At 46.0% G+C, this 15,617-nt stretch overlaps 1 protein-coding gene across 4 annotated transcripts in view; it reads left to right on the top strand.

The window, feature by feature from the left end:
* LOC119978507 (semaphorin-3D-like) overlaps positions 1–15,617 on the top strand; it is a 110,251-nt gene that overhangs the window by 64,038 nt on the left and 30,596 nt on the right. The window lies entirely within an intron of this gene.

Raw genomic sequence — 15,617 nt, 5'->3', positions numbered from 1 at the left:
TTAAATAAACAAATTAAGGAAGGATCACAGCCCCTGGTGGGGCACTATCTAATGTTGAAAGCAAACTTAACTAATCAAATAAGAATGTTATTCCTGGTCTGATGTTATACCCCAGCCCCTGCGGTGCCGAGCAATCATGGAAGTCCCGAAACATAGCAGTGGGTAGTTTTCCTTTTCTATGTGGTCAAAGTACTTCATCAATCAATGGCCTACACCTGTGAATCCTTAACCTAGGTGACAATTAACAAATAATGCTAAGGGAGTGGAGTTGGGTGCAGGTCCCCCTGTGTAAACCCACTCCCAACTCAGAACAGAGGTGGACTTTTGCTGGGATACACCAAGGTAGTGTTGTGTTTTGTGAGATGACCATTGCAATGAGGTACACAGAACATCTCGTTGTTTAACTATAAAGATGATTTATTCACAAACACAAGGAAAGTTAACTAAGAGTTAACTATACAGGCAATAACTAATAAATGAATTCTACTGGAACTACTCTAACTGCGACTATGCTCTCGTACGCCCTACTATCAAAGGGCATGTCAAGTTACGTGAAGGATGTCTGGTGCCACCAGCTGGTTGGAGGTTGCATCATTAACTATCCACAACACTGTGCACAGGCATATCACCACAGGTAGTTGAAGCATACTAGCCTTCAGGTGGGCACAAGAGTGCCCCATCAGACAAGAGGGCAGAATCCAGGCAGGCGGAATGACTTCAACTACTGGATAAGGAAAATTAAAATTTATTAATTTACACAAAAAGCTAAAGTGGAGATTGCTGGGATTTTTGGAAGAGGTCTGGGCATCTCCCCTGCAGCCTCAATGGATGGCAGAGATGGATTTCCCATAGGCACATTACAAACTAACACCAGAGATACACTCCCAGTAGCAGAGGTACCAGCAGCTTTCTGCAAATAATGCGCCGACCCTGCACGCTCTGGCATGATCCCACTAGAACTGCTGGGTTTGTAGCCTGCAGATTTTCAGGGATGGGTCATTCCTCAATGCTGTCCCTGCTTGGCTGACACCACTTAGACAGAGGTTGGGTGGAGACCTTACTGACACATGCACATGAGGTGTCCACCTCACTTCCAGCAAAGAAAAGTCGTTGAGCAGGAGCAACACCGAGGAATTTCGCAGAAGAAGTATTTCACAATGGTGTGATGGTACACCAGTAATAAAATGGATTGGGAAGAATAACCCATAACTTTCAGAATTAGTGGGGAGAAACACTCGGTTTATGGTGTAAGCATTTTGAAACAGCACTCTGCACAAAACAAGCTGAACTTTTCTTTAAGTTTGAAATGTGCTGTCAAAGCAAACCAAAATAGTTTTCCTCTTATCCCAGTGTCAAATTTTACTCAGTAAGTTAAATTTGAGTCGATGTTTGATTTTGTTAATTAATTTCAGTCAGGGCAGAGTCTATCTTTGCTGGCAGTCCAGTGGGCTCTACATTCTTTCAGTCTACAGAATGATAATTGTTTTCTGAAGGAATTATGCTCAGATTTCAGCTTCATCTCATGATATCTTCAAATTAATTTTTAAAAATATATTCACAACTTGAGAATAACATCAGAATCCGAGCCATTATAAGTTTTTAACACAGATCGTCTGCTCCCTGTTCCGTCCCTCCATTTAGTTGTCAGCTGCTCTTTTTAAAAACCGCCTGTTGTCATTGAAATGCTTCCGTGACTGATATATTGTTTCAGGAGCATGTCACAGACAAATAGATAGGAAGATGGATAGATTGATGCACTAAACTTGGACCCGCACCAGAGGCTGGTGAGGGGTCAGTGCCATGCCATGTAAGTTATTTGTGATGTTTTAAAGTGTTTCCACATGTCAAAGGAGCCTCTCAGATTTCCAGTGTAAAGGCAGAATCCTACCATGTTTTAAATCTTGGAGTGCTTATTAAAACGATGAGCTTCTAGAAAACATTAAGGGAAAAAAAATTGAAGCTGTAAAATACTGACAATAAAACTTCATTTTGTGTTGTTACTGGCCAGTTGGTCTCAACTCTCCTGGAGGATTGTGAGAAAATCTATCCCTACATCACAGAAACAGAAATTATAAAATGTACAGAGGCCCTTTGGCCCATCATGTATCTGCCAGCCTAACTGAGAGCTATCCAACCTAATCCCACTTTTCAACTTGCACTGCGATTTTGCACCCGTGTTTACCGCAAGAACAAACAACGATGTGGGCACAAAATCTCATGAAATTAAGCAAACGAGAATCTTGCTGCCGAGATCTCGTTTTGCGATTTCCCACCTCCCCCCCCACACCACCCAACCCCTCCCCAATGACATTATGTGTTCTGCCCCCAAGAAATTCGGCAATCTCATTTCAACAAGTCTAAATATACCTAGTGGCCTTCCCTGCCATATCGTTCCCCCACAGTTGGAACTCCCCCTCATCTACATGACAAGGTTTACAATGACTTTTCAAAACTGTCAACCAGGTGAAAGGAATCTGCCGGTTGCACACAGGTAAGTATACCCCTGGGGGTGGGGGGGGGGGGGGGGGGGGGGGGAGTGCAGGAACAGGTCTGGGCAGTACACTAGCACTACACCCTGGCATTACCCATAACACTGCCAGGGGACACTGTCGGGGGGCAGAGGGGGGGCTCTGGGGAACTCCATTGTGGAGGGTGGAGGTGTTCCTCTTAGCAGTGGTGAAGGGATCTTCTATGTTCTAACTAGACCCCTCATAACTTCTTACACATCAATTAAATCTTCCCTCATCCTCTTGTGTTCCAAAGAAAATACTCCACCCTGTCTAATTTTTGTGGATTAGCGTCAAACTGAGGAGATGAAGAAAGTATGGACAATAGGGAGTTATTCTTGGCATATCGATTCCTCCGTTCTTTGATTAACTTTAAGAAAGCGTATCATAAAATCGCTACAGAGCAGAAAGAGGTCTTCTTTTTTTTAACAAATTTAGAGTACCCAATTATTTTTTCCAATTAAGGGGCAATTTAGTGTGGCCAATTCACCTAACCTGCACATCTTTTTGGGTTGTGGGGTGAAACCAACGCAGACACGGGGAGAATGTGCAAACTCCACACGGACAGTGACCCAGGGCCGGGATTCGAACCCGGGTCCTAAGCGCCGTAGGCAGCAATGCTAACCACTGTGCCACCGTGCTGCCCTCAGAGGTCTTTTGACCCATCGAGTATACATGGGCCCTCCAAAAGAGCCCTTTATCTAGATCCACTCCCTGCGCACCCTGCCCTATCCCTGTAACTCAACCTGCACATCCCTGAACCAAGTTTAGTATGGTCAATCCACCTAACATCTTTGGGCATCTTTGGTATCATACAGAATCATTTGGTATGGGCTCAGGCAATGAATAAACAAATTTTTTTTTTTATAAATTTAGAGTATCCAATTAAATCTTTTTCTAATTAAGGGGCAATTTAGCATAGCCAATCCACCTACCTTGCATATTTTTGGGTTGTGGGGGCGAAACCCACGCAAACACGGGGAGAATGTGCAAACTCCACACTGACAGTGACCCAGAGCCGGGATCGAACCTGGGACCTCGGCGCCGTGAGGCTGCAGTGCTAACCCACTGCGCCACCGTGCTGCCCATGAATAAACAAATATAATATTACCATGATTTATTCTGTTAAAGTCTTAACTTTTTAATGATCAACATACCCCTAAGGACAACGTGCACCTTGTCTGAAATTTTAATTTGGTGAGATTGGTTGTGAAATTCTGATTTAAGGAAAGTAAGGGAAAATATAAATTGGCACCACAGGCAATACTAGAAGTATTAATTTATTTGCAGTTAGTCTGTTACTCAAACAGTAAATGATTGCAATAATACATCAGAAAGACAAAGTTTTCCCCCAGATTCTGCAGAATCAAATATGTCGTCAGTCAAAGCTAATTTCCTTTGTTGCTTCAATTTTCCCCCGATAATTTTCTTTTCTGCGGTATTCAGTGCTTCAAAAACGTCTGAAAGTAAAAGGAAGGAGTACCTGGAGCTCCACAGCCATAAACCCGTTCCCTTTTGAAAGCCATGTTTGACTCTTTTCGGATGCCAACAACTCACAGCTTATGGATGTTTATCCTCATGTTTGGCGGAATCTCGTGCCCTCTCCCGTGGAGAGTTTTGGGATGCACTTAACTGGGTTGGAAAGTGGTGGATAGAGGCCCTGACATCTTTCTGACCTCTGTTGGTCCATGGCAGGAAGGCTCATGGCCACTCATTGGTACTAATGCCCATATAAGGGCCTCGTCCGCCACCTCACATCACCCAGAGGCGGGCGGGGGGGACACTGGCTAACCATGCAGACAGCATGTCAAGCAAACCTTTGTGGGTTTTCCTGCGGGCATCTTGGCAGGGGTGCGTTGCTCAAAGGCACTCTGTGCCTAATTTTCTTTTTCTAAATTTAGAGTACCCAATTATTTTTTTCCCAATTAAGGAGCAATTTAGCTTGGCCAATCCACCTAACCTGTACATCTTTGGGTAACTCCACACGGACAGTGGCCCAGGGCCGGGATTCGAACCCGGGTCCTCAGCGCCGTAGGCAGCAGAGCTAACCACTATGCCACATACCGCCCCTTCTCTGTGCCTAATTGCCCACTGGATTGTGACCCTTCTGCTAACAGTTTATCCCTCTCTACTCTATCCAGACCCCTTTCACCATTTTGTATACGTGGCTCTGAGGAAGTTGTAGTGAGTCATTGATGCCATTTATATAATGTGTGCAGATTGTGGGTGATCAATTATTTTGCAATGGTTACATCAGAGTTGTTATTCATCAAAGTTGATGTCTGTATCATGCATTAGGGATATATAAAGTATGCCAGCTATTAACCTCTATAATTATGGCTATTGGCAGCAAAAAAGCTGGTTATGATGTTCACAGTATAGATGATATAAAGTAACAGATAATTGAGTTATTTCAGAAGGTGCACATCAGTTATAAATAGTTCAAGCTTCACTCTCACAGTTATGACTTAGCTTGGGACTTGGCATGCTTTGGCACCCTAGGACAGGTTCCATTAATTTCACACTTGCTGCATCAGCACAACTTGCTATTTTTTCCATAAAAGTGCTACATGCACTTCTAATGCTTGTTGCATGTGGCTGGATCCGTGTATCAACAGATCACTTGCCCGCTCTTGATATTATTTGAAATCCTTTGTATAAAATAAAATTTAAGTGATGGTACCGAGGTATCACGTTTCCTATTGATGAACGTCATGTTAGACAGAATGAACATCGTGTGTCAAAGATGCTGTGAGGTGTTTAGCAACATGTAACCGTACTGGGAGACCAGCAGAGCCCCCCCCCCCCCCCCTCGGGAAACAGGGGCAACAATCATTTCCAGCTCTTTCTCGGGATGGAGTCGCTGGCCTGCTGCCGAAATTACATGGGGAGGCTCATAGAAAACCTATAGAATTTCAGAGACAATTATCTATGGGGTCATAAAGTTCTTGTAAACCAGCTTGCCAAGCTATTTGACACTTGGATTAGATTTCCTGGTTGGAACCAGTTGACTGAGTGTCAGATGAGTAATGTGCTTAGGGGGAAACTGGAAGAAGGCTGAAGCTTGATGTAACAAAGCACATGCCAGATGCTTTCAGGATTACCATTTACAAAGTTAAAAACAGATTGGGAAATTCCAGGGTTGTAGAAGACAGATGATGGAGGTCAAGGTAGATATTGCTTTGGCAATGATGGATCACCCAACACTTATCCTTACAATTGCACAGATTTGATTTGATCTATATGCACTGCCTTCTTTTTTTAAGTGAATCTTTGGAATTCTCTACCCCAGAGGGCTGTGGCAGTTCAGTTGTTGAGCATGTTCAAGACAAGAAGCGATAGATTTCTGGTACTAACGATATCAAGGGATCTGGGGAAAATAGCATAAGATGCAGATGATCAGCCATGATCTGTTTAAATGGCAGAGCAGGCTTGTTGGGCCAGATGGCCTACTTTTGCTCCTATTTCCATTGGTTCTATGAAGTGAAAATTTAACCTGCAAAAAAAATGCAACTAAATTAGTCACACACGACCTGGCCTTCACCAACCAATACTGGTTATCTTTGATCAGGTCATGTATGCCCAACTTCCTTCCACTCTGACTCAGCTTTTTCTCTGATGGAACATTCCAGCAACTTTCCAAAGATATGTATAAATAAAGGTTGTGTAGTCAGTTAATTTCTCTTACTAGTAATTGAGTGATATTTCAATTTTACAACCCAAAAGCACTATTTCTACATCTGGAAACCTTTGTAAAAGTTATCATTATGACCGTTGCAATGTTTCAACCTTTTAAGGCTTAAGACATGGGAGCAGTAGTAGACCATTCGGCCCATTGAGTCTGCTCCGCCGTTCAATGAGATCATGATTGATTTTAGATGATAATCCTCAACTCCTCTTGCCCGCCTTATTCGCTTGATTCCCTTTCCAGTTAAAAATCTGTCCATCTCAGCCTTGAACATACTTAACGATCCAGCCTCGACAGCTCCATGTGACAAAGAATTCCACAGATTCACTACCCTTTGAGAGAAGAAATTCTTCGTCATCTCTGTTTTAAATGGGCAATCCCTTACTCTAAGATTATGCCCTCTGGTCCCACAAGGGGAAACAACCTCTCAGCATCTACCCTATCAAACCCCCTGAGAATCCTATATATCTCAATATTTATTTAATAGGATAGGGCGGGGTCCACCAGGTGCAGGAAATTGGTCTATCTTAAGTCTTGTTGCCTTTTCCATTACCTGGAAAAAAGCATCCACTAGAATTCTAGGCAGTTCTTCCTCTGGTGACTTCAGTATATAGCATGGCAAGTGCCAGGTGGCAGAAGTAGGAATCACCAAATATGGAAATGTTGGTTTCCTTAAGCAGTTACTAAGAAACCAGCTGCCATCAGCTTGTGACATTTTGGGGAAAAGGTTAAATTTTCACAGCAAAAAACCTTTGTTTAGCCATATTCAGTCCTGCTACTTCCTTGACTCCCATCTTATGGAGACTCCATCTGTATTGATGCGGGCACCAAGTTATTTTATGCATATGTCCTGACCCAGGGTGTTCTGGCAGCATCTGAGAGTTTGGGGTCTGCTGGAGGAAACACTGTCCTGACAACAGTCCTTTAGGTTCTGAGGATATTTCAGGCCCTTAATACTTTACTGACATTCCATGCCTGATCAGTTACATTTAATGTGCCAAGACTTTAAAAACTGGAGAATCATTTACACTTCAACCAATATTTTTCATCTTACTTATTACGTGAATCGTGGATCTCTACAGAATAGTTTGCTGCACTGCAGCAGGAACAAGTATATCTCAAACTTTTCTTTTTTGAAGGGGCCAATCCACCTACCCTGCATGTCTTTGCGTTGCGGGGGTGAGATCTATGCAGACACGGAAAAAATGTGCAAATTCCCCACAGTCAGTGACCCGGGGCCGGCACCGTGAGGCAGCAGTGCTAACCACTGCGTCACCATGCCAGCCTAAATATATCTCATACTGATTGCATTTCAATATTCTGCTTTTTTTGCTAACCATTGTCTGTGGTGTTGCTGGCTAGTCATCCTGCCATTGCAACCTTTAATAATTTATTTTGGTTCTGTACAGCTCAAGTTGACGCAAATGGCACCCTGCTGATTCACTAATGCCAAATGAACTTGAGCATGCTTGATTTTAATAGTCCCACTTCTGAGCAAGCTGGAAAACAGCTCTGTCAGATTAATTATGCAGCCAAAAGGGCATCTTTTCAGCCAAAAGTGCCCCACAGGAGTATGAAACATCCATCATTTGAAATAGGTCTGACAGTGACCTTTTAATATCGGGTGATCTCTGCTTGAGAGAAAGGTCTTGAAATTCATTTCACTTTGTGTCACAGTATGGAACACTTGAATTTACTGATACATCTAAGATGGTCATGGAAGCATTATAAGACCCTTAGAACGATAGGTCGCTAGACATAAAACCTATGGTGCAAAAAGAAGCAGATTAAAGTTATAATTTATAGTCAGGAGCATAGCAAGAAAAAGTGTTTGGCATGGCTCAGTGTGGAGAGTGATATTATTCCTCCAATCTGGATTGCATTTTCCTAGAAGGAAATAACTCAAGAAGGAATAATTATTGAACAGTGTCCTCTTATCATTTGCTGAACATTCTCTATGAGAATAGTTCCAAACTGCCACCTTGTTCTGGGTTTGAGTCCTCTAGATTTGGACTCTAGGCATGGGTCAAGGTGGCACAGTGGTTAGCACTTCTGCCTCACAGCGTCAGGGACCCAGGTTCGATTCTGACCATAGGTGACTGTCCATTTGGAGTTTGTACTTTTTCCTGTATCTGCGTTGGTTTCCTCTGGGTGCTCTGTTTCCCTTTCAAAGATGTGCAGGTTAGGTGGATTGACCATGATACATTGCCCTTTTGTGTTCAAAGATGTGGTAGGTGGGTGTGCAGGGATAGAGCAGGGGAATGGGCCCAGGTAGGGTGCTCTTTTGTAGGTTTGGTACAGAAGCGATGGGCTGAATGGCCTCCTTCTGCACTGTAAGGATTCCATGATTCTTAGACAGGCTGCATACATACTCTGGTATCTGCTTTACATTCCTTTCTTTCCATTCTTCTTTACTCAGAGAGTAGTTCTTTACTTAGAGAGTAGTAGGGGTGTGGAACGCCTGCCTGCAACAGTAGTAGACTTGCCAAGGGTATTTAAGGGCATTTAAGTGGTCACTGGATTGACATATGGATGAAAATGGAATAGTGTAGGTCAGATAGGCTTCAGATGGTTTCACGGGTCGAGGGCCGAAGGGCCCGTACTGCGCTGTAATGTTCTATGTTCTATGTTATTAGTACTACATCTAAAAAGGTTAGGATCTAGGCATCTTTCTCTGAGGTATGGTTCCAGTATCTCTTTTGACAGTCTAATGCATGATTGACTAGTTCAATGTGCATCGTCACATACATTAGCATTTCCCATCTGTTAAATCTTTATACTGCAACTCCTCTAAGTGTGCTATCCTACTTTTAACAACAACATGAAACAATGGGCACGATTCAGCGGACTCAAGTTTTGGATATGTTTGACGGGGAGCTTCGCGATGGCAATGTTGGCGAAATTTCACCCCATATTCAATGGTACTCCAAATGACAAAAATGAGCCCCCACATGAATCTCATCATTACTGGCTCCCTCGCCGTTGATTCGCCGACTTGATTCTCATCAGCTCACTGCTAACAAGGGAGAGCTGCTTTTAAATGCTCCCTCACCACATACTCCCAGTCAACACACAAGCATTGCAGCAGGCAAACCTGCTCCTCGCTTTGGGGATGCCGACTTCACAAGGCTTCTCAATGCTGTGGATGAGAGGCGGGGCACCCTGTACCCCCAAGGTAGTCGGAGGACCAGCAGCAGGGAGGCAGTGGCAGTGGCTGTCAGTGAGGGCAACATGACAAGGAGGACCATTGTCCAATGTCGGAAGAAGACCGGCGACCTCCACCGAGCTGCAAGGGTAAGTTACCACCTCTCTCCTGGCATCAGTTCCACTTACCACCCCTCAAATTCTCAAATCCCCCTACTCCCTCCCAATCCACTGGTTGAAACCTCGCACCCTCCCCACATCTGGGGCAGGATTCTCTGACCCCGGGGCCGGATCGGAGAATTGGCGTGCTGGGCACAATTCACGCAACGCCACCCGGACGCCGGTCCGCCGATTCTACGGAGATCGTTCACATGTGGTCTTACCCAGCGGGGCCCCGGCATCCATCCTGTGGGGGGGGCGGCCTACAGGGGGGGGGGGATCCGACCTTGGGGGGGGCCTCCACCGTGACCTGGCCTGCGATTGGGGCCTACTGATCGGCAGGCCCACTTCTCCTGGTGGGGGCCTCTTTTATGCCGCACTGGCCCCTGTTGCTCTCCGCCATGTTGCGTTGGGGCCGGCGCGGATAAGGAAGCTAGCGCGTACGCGTGGGTTCTCGCCGGTCACCGCGCACATGCGTGACTCTGCACCAGCCATAGTGCGCATGCACAGACCCGTGGCGCCCGTTTGACGCCGATATCAGCAGCTGGAGCTGCGTGAGGTGCTCCAGTGCCGTGCTGGCCCCCTGTAGGGCTCAGGATTGCTGCTCCTGGGGGCCTGTTGACGCCATAGTAGAAGGCAATGGCATTTACGACGGTGTCAACACTTAGCCTCAGGCTCAGAGAATTCCGCCACTGGTCCTCGTGCTTGTTCCTCCGAAGCCCTGGCACTCACCAGCAGAATCCATTGATATCCAGATACGGTGCCCACACATGCCACCTGCTACAGACCCCCCTGACCCATCAGGTGTGTGGTTCACAATTCCCCGTAGAAGAATATAGCCCATAATAAATGGGAAAGGGCCAAGATGGGAGGCAGACCCCTAGAGATCCGAGTCCTCAGCCCCCATGTGAAACTGGCTCTGGAAATTGCGGGGCTGACCGAGGAGAGTGAGCAGTCACCAACAGTGGGTGAGGATCCACTGCCTCGTCACTCAGATGACCTGTCTCAAGTGAATTGTTCATGCCAGACAAAATGATCCTTTCTTCTCACTGATCACATGTCCATTGTCTTGCAGGATCGAGATCTGATGAGGCCAGGCCACCGAGAGGGCCAGGCCATCATAACCCCTTCCCCGCAATCCAAGAGAATACCTTGGACGACAACTCCAAAGAGACCACAGGCGAGGCATCACCGCTGTGACCCACACCATCCCTTGTGTGTGCAAGGCGACATGCGTGTCATCGATAGCCCTCTGGTCCAGGGGCAGCCCAACTTTGGTAGCAAATCCTGCAGCCTGGTCATCTTGGTGAGCCAGGTCCAACTTGAAGGTGATGTAGCCTGATACCCAGACATACAGAGCATCTGTCACCTCCTGAGAGGAAGATTCGGATATGCCACACAGGTATTCACTCGAGCCCTAGAATGACCCCATGGTATAGTTGAGGGCTGTGTTGACTTTCACGGCTACTGGAGCTGGTATTCTCCTCCTCCACAAGATTCCCTGTCCACGACGACATGGCACAGGTTCTGCAGTGTCTCCCTGTTGAGACACAGTCTTCTGTGGTGTTTGTCAGCTGATTGAATGACCAACAATGCCTGTACACCTTGGGCCGTTGCTGACCTTCCCTTCTGGTTCCTCCTTATCCTGATGGGCGGCTGGGTCTTCAGTGTGTGCGGCACCTGAAGTGCCGCCTCCAGCCTGAGTTGTCGCTGCTACTTTCTTCGGCGGCTGCCACAATCAACGGGAGGGTAGCCTCCACATGATCGACACCAGCAAACATAGATATATCTGGAAGAAATTAGAGGAGGAGAAAGACTGACAATCAGTTAAGGCTTCCATCCTCGGACCTACAAATCTCCCAAGCCTCCCCTCCCTTATCATGTCCTGCCTTCTTTCACGGTGCCATCCAGCAAGTGGATGCTGGCAAATCTCACTATGCACCCCCCCCCCCCCCCGGCCACATCAGGAGCCCCTAGACCCCAGACTTTAGACCTCTGCTGGGAACATTAAGAAGGATGTGCTCAACTGCCCTCCGCTCATCCATACACTTGCCCTTTGGTCGCAAGAGGATCCTCAGTGGAGAAACCCTGCTCTTTAGTATTTGATTGTTGGCAGCTGCCTTTATGGTACTAATGCTCCTCGAGTTCAGGCACACAGTTCAGGCAGTGTGCTAATCATCCTCTGAGGCATGGCACGTGTGCTCGTGAGGAGGCAATTGAGAGTTGAGGAGCGTGAAGTGCTTTCACAGCTATCAAGGCTAATTCCTCATTTGAAATAGGCTTCAGTTATGAAGCTAGAGGCTGCTCACAGTTGAAGGGCGTGAAATAGAATTTCAGGATACAAGCCACAGCAGGGCTCTGTCCTGGAAGTGTTTGGTAGGACAGACAGGCAAAGGCTGTGGATGCCCCTGTTATGGATCTCCACAATACTTAAAGACGCCTTGTGAAGACCTAACAGACGTAAAGTCCCTCACCACTTCCCCCCCCCCCCCCGACCTGCGGCAACCCCTGACCTGGAATACTTCAACCCCCTGACCAAGCGAAACCCCTGTGAGGGGTACCCCCCCATAGAGCTCTGGGTCAGCAGCTCCTGTGCCCTTGAGCTGCATGACGAAAAATGGAAAGGGCTACTCACGTCCTCACTTCCTCTCAGTAGCCATTACACCAGGTTCCTGTTTTTGAAAAGGTGTACTTAACGACGCCCATTTGACTTCCCGCTGGTGAGTCGGTTAATTCTCAGGAGGCCGCTGCATTCAACTTCACTCTCATTAATGAGATTGAAATGAATGCAAATGAGGGTTAATGATATTCTCACCATTTTTGAGCCTGATCCAGAACTTGCCTTCAGGAGCGGGCCGGGTGAATCGCAAAATGGTTTGCGTCTCCGGCGCGAATCCTGATTTTGCCCTCTCCCGCTATTCACGCGACGCATCCCAATCCACGCCGGGTGCAACGCAGTCGCTGAATCGCGCCCTGTGTCTTTGACTTGTTACATTGCATTTTTGTAACTTCCTTTTTACAACTTCTGATTCTATTCAATTTCAAGCCCCACTCTTCCCCTCCGCAAGTCACAGTTCTGGGGGATTCCTCCACCCTCAATATTCTTGGCCCTTTGGAACGACACCCCCCCTGACCCCCAGGCCTCGCTTACTATCTCAACTGATAGCCCTTTGTGCTGTCGGGTACTGACGCCAGCAACTTGACAACATTAAACAAATGCGGCTAACAGACCAATTTCCCACGCTCCTGCCATCAGCCACTTTCAGTGTGCATAGAATGTGTTGCAACAGAATCTTGCCGAGATTCAGTCAAAATCTAGTTCCTATTGAGGTCCTGAATTAAATAAAATATTGAATAAACTTAAGTAACGTTGTGCGTAAGTTCAGCAGACATGGTGGTTTTCAAAATTATGATACTGACTGGCAGAAAACAGCTAATGGTTCAGGTGTGAACTCATCTTTTTACTGCAAATGCTTATTAAGGAGATGAAAAGGGGCAGCATCAAGATGTGAAAATGTGGTGGGTCAAAACAATCGAGCAACGGTAATGTACAGAGTTTAAATAAACAGGGTCAGAGGCAGACAAAGATTCACAAATGTCACAACGGCTACTTCCTTATGGAAAACAGTAAGAAGTCTTACAACACCAGGTTAAAGTCCAACAGGTTTGTTTCAAACACGAGCTTTCGGAGCACGGCTCCTTCTTCAGGTGAATGGAAAGGCTTGTTCCAGAAATGTTTATATAGACACAGTCAGAGATGCCCCGGAATGCGAGCACCTGCAGGCAATCAAATCATCAAAGATGCAGAGAGAGAGGTAACTCCAGGTTAAAGAGGTGTGAATTGTCCCAAGCCAGTTCAGTCGGTAGGCCTCTGCAAGTCCAGGCTTGTTGGTGGGGGCCGAATGTAATGCGACATGAATCCCAGATCCCGGTTGAGTCCGCAATCATGCGTGCGGAACTTAGCTATAAGTTTTTGCTCAGCAATTTTGCGTTGTCGCGTCTCCTGAAGGCCTCCTTGTAGAATGCTGACCCGGAGATCAGAGGCTGAATGTCCTTGACTGCTGAAGTGTTCCCCAACTGGAAGGGAACAGTCCTGCCTGTTGATAGTCGCACGATGCCCGTTTATTCCATAAGGTGGCATCTCCACCTTATGGAAAATGCAGTGGTGCTCCCTCTAGTGGTGCTTAAGGGTCTATTCCTCTGGCACAAGCTAAAACCCATTCTAATAAGAGGATATGGTAAAAGGTTCTTTGGATCTATGGAGAAAAACTAAAATCCAAATGAAGCTTGGGAAGAGGGCATTTGATAAATCCAGGACGAAGAATATGAAATAAAAGTACATAGGCCAGAGGAGGGACCAAAATGGAAAGCTAAGAGGGAAATTTGAAGGAAGGTTGACGGGGAACATAAAGGAAATTCGTAAAATGTTATAAACGCATCAAAATAAAAGTAGTCAAGGAAAGGACAAGGCCAATTAGAGGAAAAGGCAGTCTCAGGCAATACAAGCTGAGTATTTTGCCTTGGTTATCATGGAAAGGAGTGATGGAACTGTAATGGAGCCATTCAATAGAATAGCAATGTAGCAGCAGGTATTGTAACAGAAAGTGGTAGAATGCAAAGGGGAAAAGGCACACTGGGTTCTAAAGGCAGGCTTTCTGAAAGACTGAGCAATGACAGATCAGAAATACACTTCCTTGGTTGTGGAAGTTGTGTCTGAAGGTTGAAGGACTGGCAATGTAACATTTCTATTCAGAAAATAGAAAAAATACTTGTCATAATGTACATCTATGTATATAATGGAGTGCAGACAGGCAGTGATTGACACACAGGATGACCAGTAAGCACACAGAGCAGAGCAGCCAATCACCAGACAGGACACGACCGCTATAAAGTCAGAGGGCACCAGTTTTCCCGCTCTCTCGGGACCCAGCCTCCGAGACAAGCAGAGTTCATGAGCTGGCCAGGGCAAACACCATGTGGGTAGCTAGTAAGTCTGGTCAGGCTAGTGTCAGGTCTCCATTTAAGTCAGCATAGTGTCAACCCACAGTTGAACATGTATAATAGTTTAGATGTTAAATAAAATTGTGTTGCATCTCATCAAATGTTGGAAGTCTGACTCTCGCTACACTGCATCAAGTGCAGTCCACATCGACCCAGCCAGCCCAACACATCAATACTAGTGCTCCAGATTTACCCTATCAATGTCCATCACACGACTTTATACGTCCATACCATTTTGTACCTTATATGCCCTGATTAGATCATCTGTCATCCACCTACTTTGAACAATGAAAAGCCCAGGCTTATCCTTCTCCTTTGCTTACAGCTCAGGTTTGGCCAACAGCAATTCATTAACTCGGCCATCTGCAAATGGATGGGTCAAGCATTTAAAATGTATTTGGTATAAATTAGAGGAGCTTACTGTTGTGGTTTTCTTGTCACTTATACAGCGCATCTTCAGAATATCAGGTCATGAGATCTATTGCTGCTTAAATTGAGTTAATTTTGACAGTGTCAAATAAAAATTAAAAATAGCCAAGTTATCTGGCCATCTACACGCAGGAAGTGTACGTTAGCCCACATCAAGCTGGTCAAATGTCTTGACTGACTTGATTCCAATGGTGAAAGTGTGCTTTTCTCTTTTAAGTAGATGGCCGGTTAATCCTTGTTTCACATTTAAGCGCCTTTTCTTTCTCCTGTTTGCCAGGCCCATAGTCGCAATGGAGAACTTTCATTTTTGAAATACATTTTGGGACAGCACTGCCTCCATAACATTTTCTCTTCCCTTGGTGGCGGTGTGGAACTTACAGAAAAAGGGGGCTGTGTGCAGGTAATCACGGCAAATAAAAGGAAGTGAGAATGGCTCGATCCAAGAATTGCATTTGGACCAGAAGTGCTTCCTCCAGGCCCGACAAGTCTACCTCCACATGATAGGTTGATCCCCTCCCCTGCCAACCGCAACCCCTATCCCCTCCGCCACAATGTTTGAATTCCTCCCTATTCCATCATCCACTACACCCCTCCCAGGATGTAATACTTAGTTGGTATCCATTCCTCGATTGCTTTCCCACCCAATAGCCAGCCAACCTGTCAATCTGGAGTCCAAGAGGACATCCTGC

This window comes from Scyliorhinus canicula, chromosome 15 (assembly GCF_902713615.1).
Source record: "Scyliorhinus canicula chromosome 15, sScyCan1.1, whole genome shotgun sequence".
Taxonomy (NCBI): Eukaryota; Metazoa; Chordata; class Chondrichthyes; order Carcharhiniformes; family Scyliorhinidae; genus Scyliorhinus; species Scyliorhinus canicula.
This window is presented reverse-complemented; position numbering and strand designations above follow the sequence as displayed.